This window comes from Pteropus medius, unplaced genomic scaffold (genome assembly GCF_902729225.1).
Source record: "Pteropus medius unplaced genomic scaffold, Ma_sr-lr_union100, whole genome shotgun sequence".
In the NCBI taxonomy this organism is placed as follows: domain Eukaryota; kingdom Metazoa; phylum Chordata; class Mammalia; order Chiroptera; family Pteropodidae; genus Pteropus; species Pteropus medius.
In genome coordinates this window covers 4,215,043-4,221,696 of record NW_024349799.1, presented here as the reverse complement: position 1 = coordinate 4,221,696, position 6,654 = coordinate 4,215,043, and positions in this window count along the sequence as shown.

Below are 6,654 nucleotides of genomic sequence, written 5' to 3'. Positions count from 1 at the left end.
CCCACCCTAGCTCCCCATCTGCAACCATCAACAACCAAATGACATTTCCCAAATTGTACATCCACTTCAAAGAGATGATGGCTTTAAAAAGCCTCAAACTTTGACCTTCAGCACGAAAGTATTCTCTGGCTGGGGTCCTAGAGAAAGTCCTGAATGAAGAGTCAAGAGTGATAGTTCAAGTCCTGGCATTGCCACTACCTTGCAAAGTGACCTTGGGCCAGCCTTCACCTCTCTGAACCTGATTCTCCCACCTACAGTGTGGGGGAGGGGGTGATTCAGATCAGATTTCCTCAAAGCCTCTTATTCCTCTTGTTGAGCTCTCTACACAGACACACACACACACACACACACACACACACACACACACACACACACACGCACGTACGGACACACATACGCAGAGAGAGCCTCTTGTTGAGCTCTCTCCAGAGGTTTCCTGCACCTAGGAGATCCTCTCTCTACCACTCCAGTCCAGCATTACTCACTTTGGCCAGAAGATGGTGCTGCTTCTCCGTGCACCTTTAACTCCATTTATTCTGCGCACAAAATGTTCTAGGCACAGAGTAAATTCAAAGGAGATTACAGTATGGTCCAGTCCTTTCCAGGATGTTACTCTCAAGTCACAAGCAACCAACCAAAGATAACATGAAATCAGAAGGGAATTGGGACTTTTCTGGAAATAAACTAAACATTATCGGAAGTGTAAGTGCGAGCTGCCTTACAGCACTTCTTTTAAACACTGAGCACTCTAATGCTCAGAGATGATAAAAGTAGAAGCAGGTGCTTGGTAAATGTTAATTTGATCTCCACTTCTTTGTAGCTTCATAGTACAGGGCACTTGGTTGATGATCAATAAGTTTGTATTGGTCGACTGATTGATTGAATTGTAATTACAGGTAGAGACCCAAAAGCTAAGCCAAGGTGGCAGGGCCAAAGAGAACATTCAGTCCAAATGTTACAATTTCTACACGAAAAATGAGACCCAGAGAAAGATGGGAAGAAAAATTAAGTACCTGATGCAAAGCGAGTGCTCCCCAAACATCTGCTAAATTAATAAAGTGCTTTTGCCTACATCATCAATAACTCCCCAAGGTAATAGTTTTTATTTCCATTTTACAGATGAAAAAACTGAGGCTTAGCAACACTGTCTGCCCAACTACAGGGGCAGATCGGAAGATGAGGTCCACAACCTCTGAATCTGCTCCTCTCTGCCCCTACATTCATTTATTTTTAACTCAAACGTTCTTGGGAGTACAAGAATTCACTGGAATAATTTTTCACTTTGTTTTCATTTGATAACCTTTTTCTGGGTTTATTGAGATATAAATGACATATGACATTGTCTAAGTTTAAGGTGTACAATGTGATGATTTGGTATATGTATATATTTTGAGATGTTTACCACAATAAGGTTAACACATCCTTCATCTCACATAGTTACCATTTTGTTGTTGCTGTTATGGTGAGAACATTAATAAAACTTGACCATTGAGGCAACTTTCAAGTATACAATACTGTATTGTTAACTAGTCACCACACTATACATCACATTCCAGAATTTAACTCCTAAATGGATGTTTGACCCTTTGACCAACATCCCATTTCCCCCATCCCCAAGCCCCTGGCAACCACCATTTTACTTTCTGTTTTATGAGTTCAGTGTTTTTAGATTCTATATATAAGTGAGATCATACAGTATTTGTCTTTCTCTGACTTATTTCACTTAGCATGATGTCCTCAAGGCCCATCCATGCTGTCACAATGATAGCTTTTTTTTTTGTAATGAACTCTGGATAGGCGCTTTAAAACCGGTGGCTTTAGCTACTTTAATTATTCAGAGCCAACAAGTGGGGGATAGGGAACAGAGATAGACCTGATACCTAAATGATGCACTCATACCATGTGAAAGCCAAATGACCCCCAAAAGCTTGTTAAATAGAAGAGTCATAGGGGTTCAAATCAAGACAAGTGGGACAGACACGAGAGATCCTCCTGGCATACCCCTGCACAGCATGCACAGGCAGAAAAACTTGGGCTGTAGCTAGTGGGTACTTGTTCCTGGTGGGAGGTCTGACTTAGATCGAGAAAAAATAAAATTGAATTTGTGTCGTTCATTGGAATTTTACAGGTTTTATAATTTTATTTGTATTTAATTTGTAAATTTCCTTTTGGTTTCATAGCCACATAAGAACTATACATTTATACCTAGTTTTAGGCTTATACATACTTAAGTAATATAACAAAATTAACTTGTCAACATCGAGTCACTGGGAATTTTTTTCCCTTTGAAAGGACTATGCACAGTCAGGTTAGAGAAACACTGACCACATTTACTTCTCTCAGGAAAGGGGCCATAGCCACGGATATTTTTTTCCTTTGGATGGGAAGGAGCCCTCTCCCAAGAGAACAGGGAGGAGCTCGCTCCCAGGCCAGATTCTGTGCAGGAAAAAGGCAGTCCCTTCTCTCGTTCCCAGTTCTTCCCTGCCGGTGGCAGGGATGGGTGGTAGGCAACCAGGGTTGGTAGCAATTAGGCTCAAGTTTTCCATTAGTTTCCTTTAGAATTTTGTTAAACTTTTCAAAAATTACAAAAGTAACTTATGTGTATTGCATCCAGTGAGACAGTTGTACACCAAAAAAAAGTAATTCATCTCTTCCTGCCCCACTCCCATATTAGTAGGTTGTACGTAGCTCTCTACTCTCATCTCCATACACAGCCACATCCAGACATACATGTCCCATTTAGATGTTGCTTAATCGTTGTTTGACAACATAGGATTGTGCTATATGCATGCCTCTGCCATTTGCTTATCTCACGTAACATCATCTTAACTTTTCAGGTCAAAGGAGAGGCCCTCGCCTTATTCTTTTTGAAGAGCTGTATAACATTCCAGAGTATGGATGTAACAGAATTTACTCACGCACTACCTGAAGGATGTATAATTAGGTTATTGCCAAGTTTTCCTTCTTGTGCATTGTAAGAAATGCTGCAATAGCCATCCTTGGACATGTGGCTCTATTCTCCACACTGTCTTTTGGATGGATTCCTAGAAGTAAGCTAAGTCAACAGATGTGGGTTTTTTTTTTTTTTTTTTTTTGCATTGATAGCTATTCCCTATGTTATTATTCATGTGTTCTTTTCACAGACATGCACTGAGCACCTGCTGTGTGCAGGACACTGTGTTGGAGTAAACGAGACAAGGCTTTGCCCTCCAAGCATATAAAGTACTAAAGAGTATTTATATATTAGCTATATAAATGATTATTAGTTATATACCAGTTATATATTGTATAATAGTATTTATATAACTCTATTCAACTGACAAAGTGATAGTACCCTCAGAAAGGCAGATGTAGATTAGGGGGTGAGGGAGTGTACATGTGTCCATGTCCCCCTCCTCCATGGAGAGAGTGACTGGAGGGGGCTCTGTCCAGTAGGGACAAGTATGGAGACTCTGCTTCTGGGCCCACCTGTCTCCTCATCCCTGGTCAGCCACAAGAGACAACCTCTAGAACTGGGGGACATTTTTCCCACTCATGCTAACCACCATTTATTATGGTGGCCTTCTATGTGTTAGACATTTCACATATATTCCTTTATTCACACTAATCTTTACAAACCCACTGCTTTTGTTATCCATTGCTATGTAACAAATTATCCCAAGACTTAGTGGCCTAAAACAATGTATATTTATTATCCCATAGGTTTTATGTGGTTCTTTTTTGTCTGGCTTCTTTCACTTAGCATGTTTTCAAGGTTCATCCATGTTATAAGGATGAATCAGTAGTCCATTCCTTTTTGTGGCCAAAAAATATTTCACTGTATGGATATATCACTTTTCTTTATCCGTATATTAGTTAATGGACGCTCTTTTAAGTAATATGTACGTAGCATATATTTTTCCATCCTCATAATTACATTCTCCTTGAAAAAAAATTATAAGTAAGATTAAAGTTGCCTTAAACACTAGCCGCCCAAAGCCCATTTCCTCTCCAGAAGATTAAAGTTTATCCAAGTCTTTCTTTGTGCATGTAGTTAACTGTATATGTACTTGTATAATTATCTACTGTTGTAATAACAAATTACTCCAAAACTTAGTGGCTTGAAACAATAATAAACATTTACTATTTCACACAGTATCTGAGAATCGGGAATTCTGGAGTGTTTTAGCTGGGTGGTTCTGACTCAGGTTCTCTCACGAGGCTGCAATCAAGATAATGACAGGGGCTGCAGTCATCTGAAGGCTTGGCTGGGACTTCCCAAAAGTCTCACTCAGGTGGATGGAGAGTCAGTGCTGGCTGTTGGCAGGAGGCATCAGTTCCTCGCCATCTAGAGTTGCCATATTTAGCAAAGAAAAATACAGAATGCAACTAGTAGATAAATAAGTTCTGGAGACCTAGCATACAACATAGTGATTATAATCAACAACACTGCATTATAAACTTCAAAGTTGCTTAGAGACTAGATATAAATGTTCTCACCATAAAAAAAAAAAAGATAATCATATGAGGTAGTAGAGGTGTTAGTTAATGCTACAGTGGTAATCATATTTCCATATATAACCATATTAAATCAACATATTGTATACCTTAAATTTATACAATGTTATGTCAATTATATCTTAATTTTTAAAAAGCAAGATCCAACTGTATGCTGCTTACAAGAAAACCACTTAACTTTAAAAACACAAATAAGTTAAATGTAAAAGGGTGGGGGAAAGATATAACATGCTAATACTAATCAAAAGAATCTGAAGATGCAATAGATTTCAGAGCAAGGAATATTACCAGGTATAAAGAGTCATTTCATAATGATAAAGAAATCAATTCATCAAAAGGATATAAAGATCCTAAACATTTATGAGGAGCTTCAAAATACATGCAGAAAAAATGCTAGAAATTCAAGAAAAAATAGACAAGTCTATAATTATAACTGAAAATGTCAATACTCTTCTTTTGATGATTTAGAGAACAAATAGAGACTAGTAAGGATCCAGAAGATTATCAACCAAGTTGGCCCAATTGACTTTAACAAAACATCCCACCAACAGCAATAGAATATGCATTATTTTAAAATGTACATTGAAAATGTACCAAGATAGACCATAAGTTGGACCATAAAACAAATCCAAATACATTTAAAAGGATTCAAATCATACAAAATATATGCTCTAACTACAATGCAATTAAAGAAGAAATCAGTAACAGAGATAACTGGAAATCCCCAAATAAACTACAATCCATACCTCGCATCACATACAAAATTAACTCTAAATGGATCATAGATCTAAATATAAAATGTAAAACTTTAAAACTTTTAGGAAAAAAAATAGAAGAAAACCTTAGTTACTTCGGTTTATGCAGTGTTCTTAGATACCCCAAAGCACAACATGAAAAAGAAATAAATAAATTAGTCTTTATCAAAACGTTTTAAATGTTTGCTCTGTAAAAGATAATTAAGAGAATGAAAAGACAAGCCACAGACTGAGAGACATATATGCAAGTTATATATTTGATAATGGACTTGTATCCAGAATATATAAGGAATTCTTAAAACTCAACGATGCTTATCATAAACCCCAGCAATTCCACTCCTGGTCATTTACCTAAATTAAATAAAAACCTACATTAACACAAAACTTGTACACAAATGTTTATAGCAGCTTTATTCATAATTGCCAAGATGGAAACCCAAATGTCTCTCATTTGGGGAATGGATATACTTTAGTAAAACATATATATGCTGAAATACTACTCAACAATAAAAAAGAATAAGCATTAGGATGCACAGAACAACACAGATGAATCTCGCCATAATTATGCTGAGTGAAAGAAACCAGACCCCAAAAGAGTATATATTGTATGGTTCCATTTTTTTTTTAAATCCTGGAACATGCAAGCTAATCTATAGTAAGAAGAAGATCAGTGGATGTTTGAGGATGGGGGCTGGGAGGGAGGCAAGGAAGGGAGAGGGATTACGTAGGGTCATGAGGAGACTTTTGGATGTGATGGGAATGTTTGATAACTTGAACATGGTGATAGTCTTTGACATATGTAACATGCGTCAAAACTTATCAAAGTGTATACTTTCAATATGTGCAATTTATTACATGTCAATTACACTTCAATAAAAATGACTTTCCTCTTTGAACATGTTTAGATTCCTCTATGAGAAGTTATAACTTTCTCAGTTTGCAAACTGTATTGGTCAGGTTTATTTGTCAACTTGGGTAGGCTATGGTATCCAATTATTCAAACACTGATCTGTGAAGGTATTTTGTACATGAGATTAATATTTACAATCATTTGATTTTATGGAAAGATTATCCTAGATAATATAGGTGGACCTGATACAATTGTTGAAAGGCATTAAGAATAAAACAGGTTTCCCTGAGGAAGAAGAAATTCTGCCTATGGATTGCAGCTTCAGTTCCTGCCAGAAAGTCCCCACTTGCTAGCCTACAGATTCCAAACTTGCCTAGCCAGCCCCCACAATCACATAAGCCAAGTACTTGCAATAAATCTCTCTCCTCTCCTCTTTCTCTTCTCTTCCTTCTCTGTCTCTCTCTGTCTCTGTCTCCCTCTGTCTCCCTCTGTCTCTCTGACACATATACATATAGGAGCTATATATATATATATATATATATATATATATAT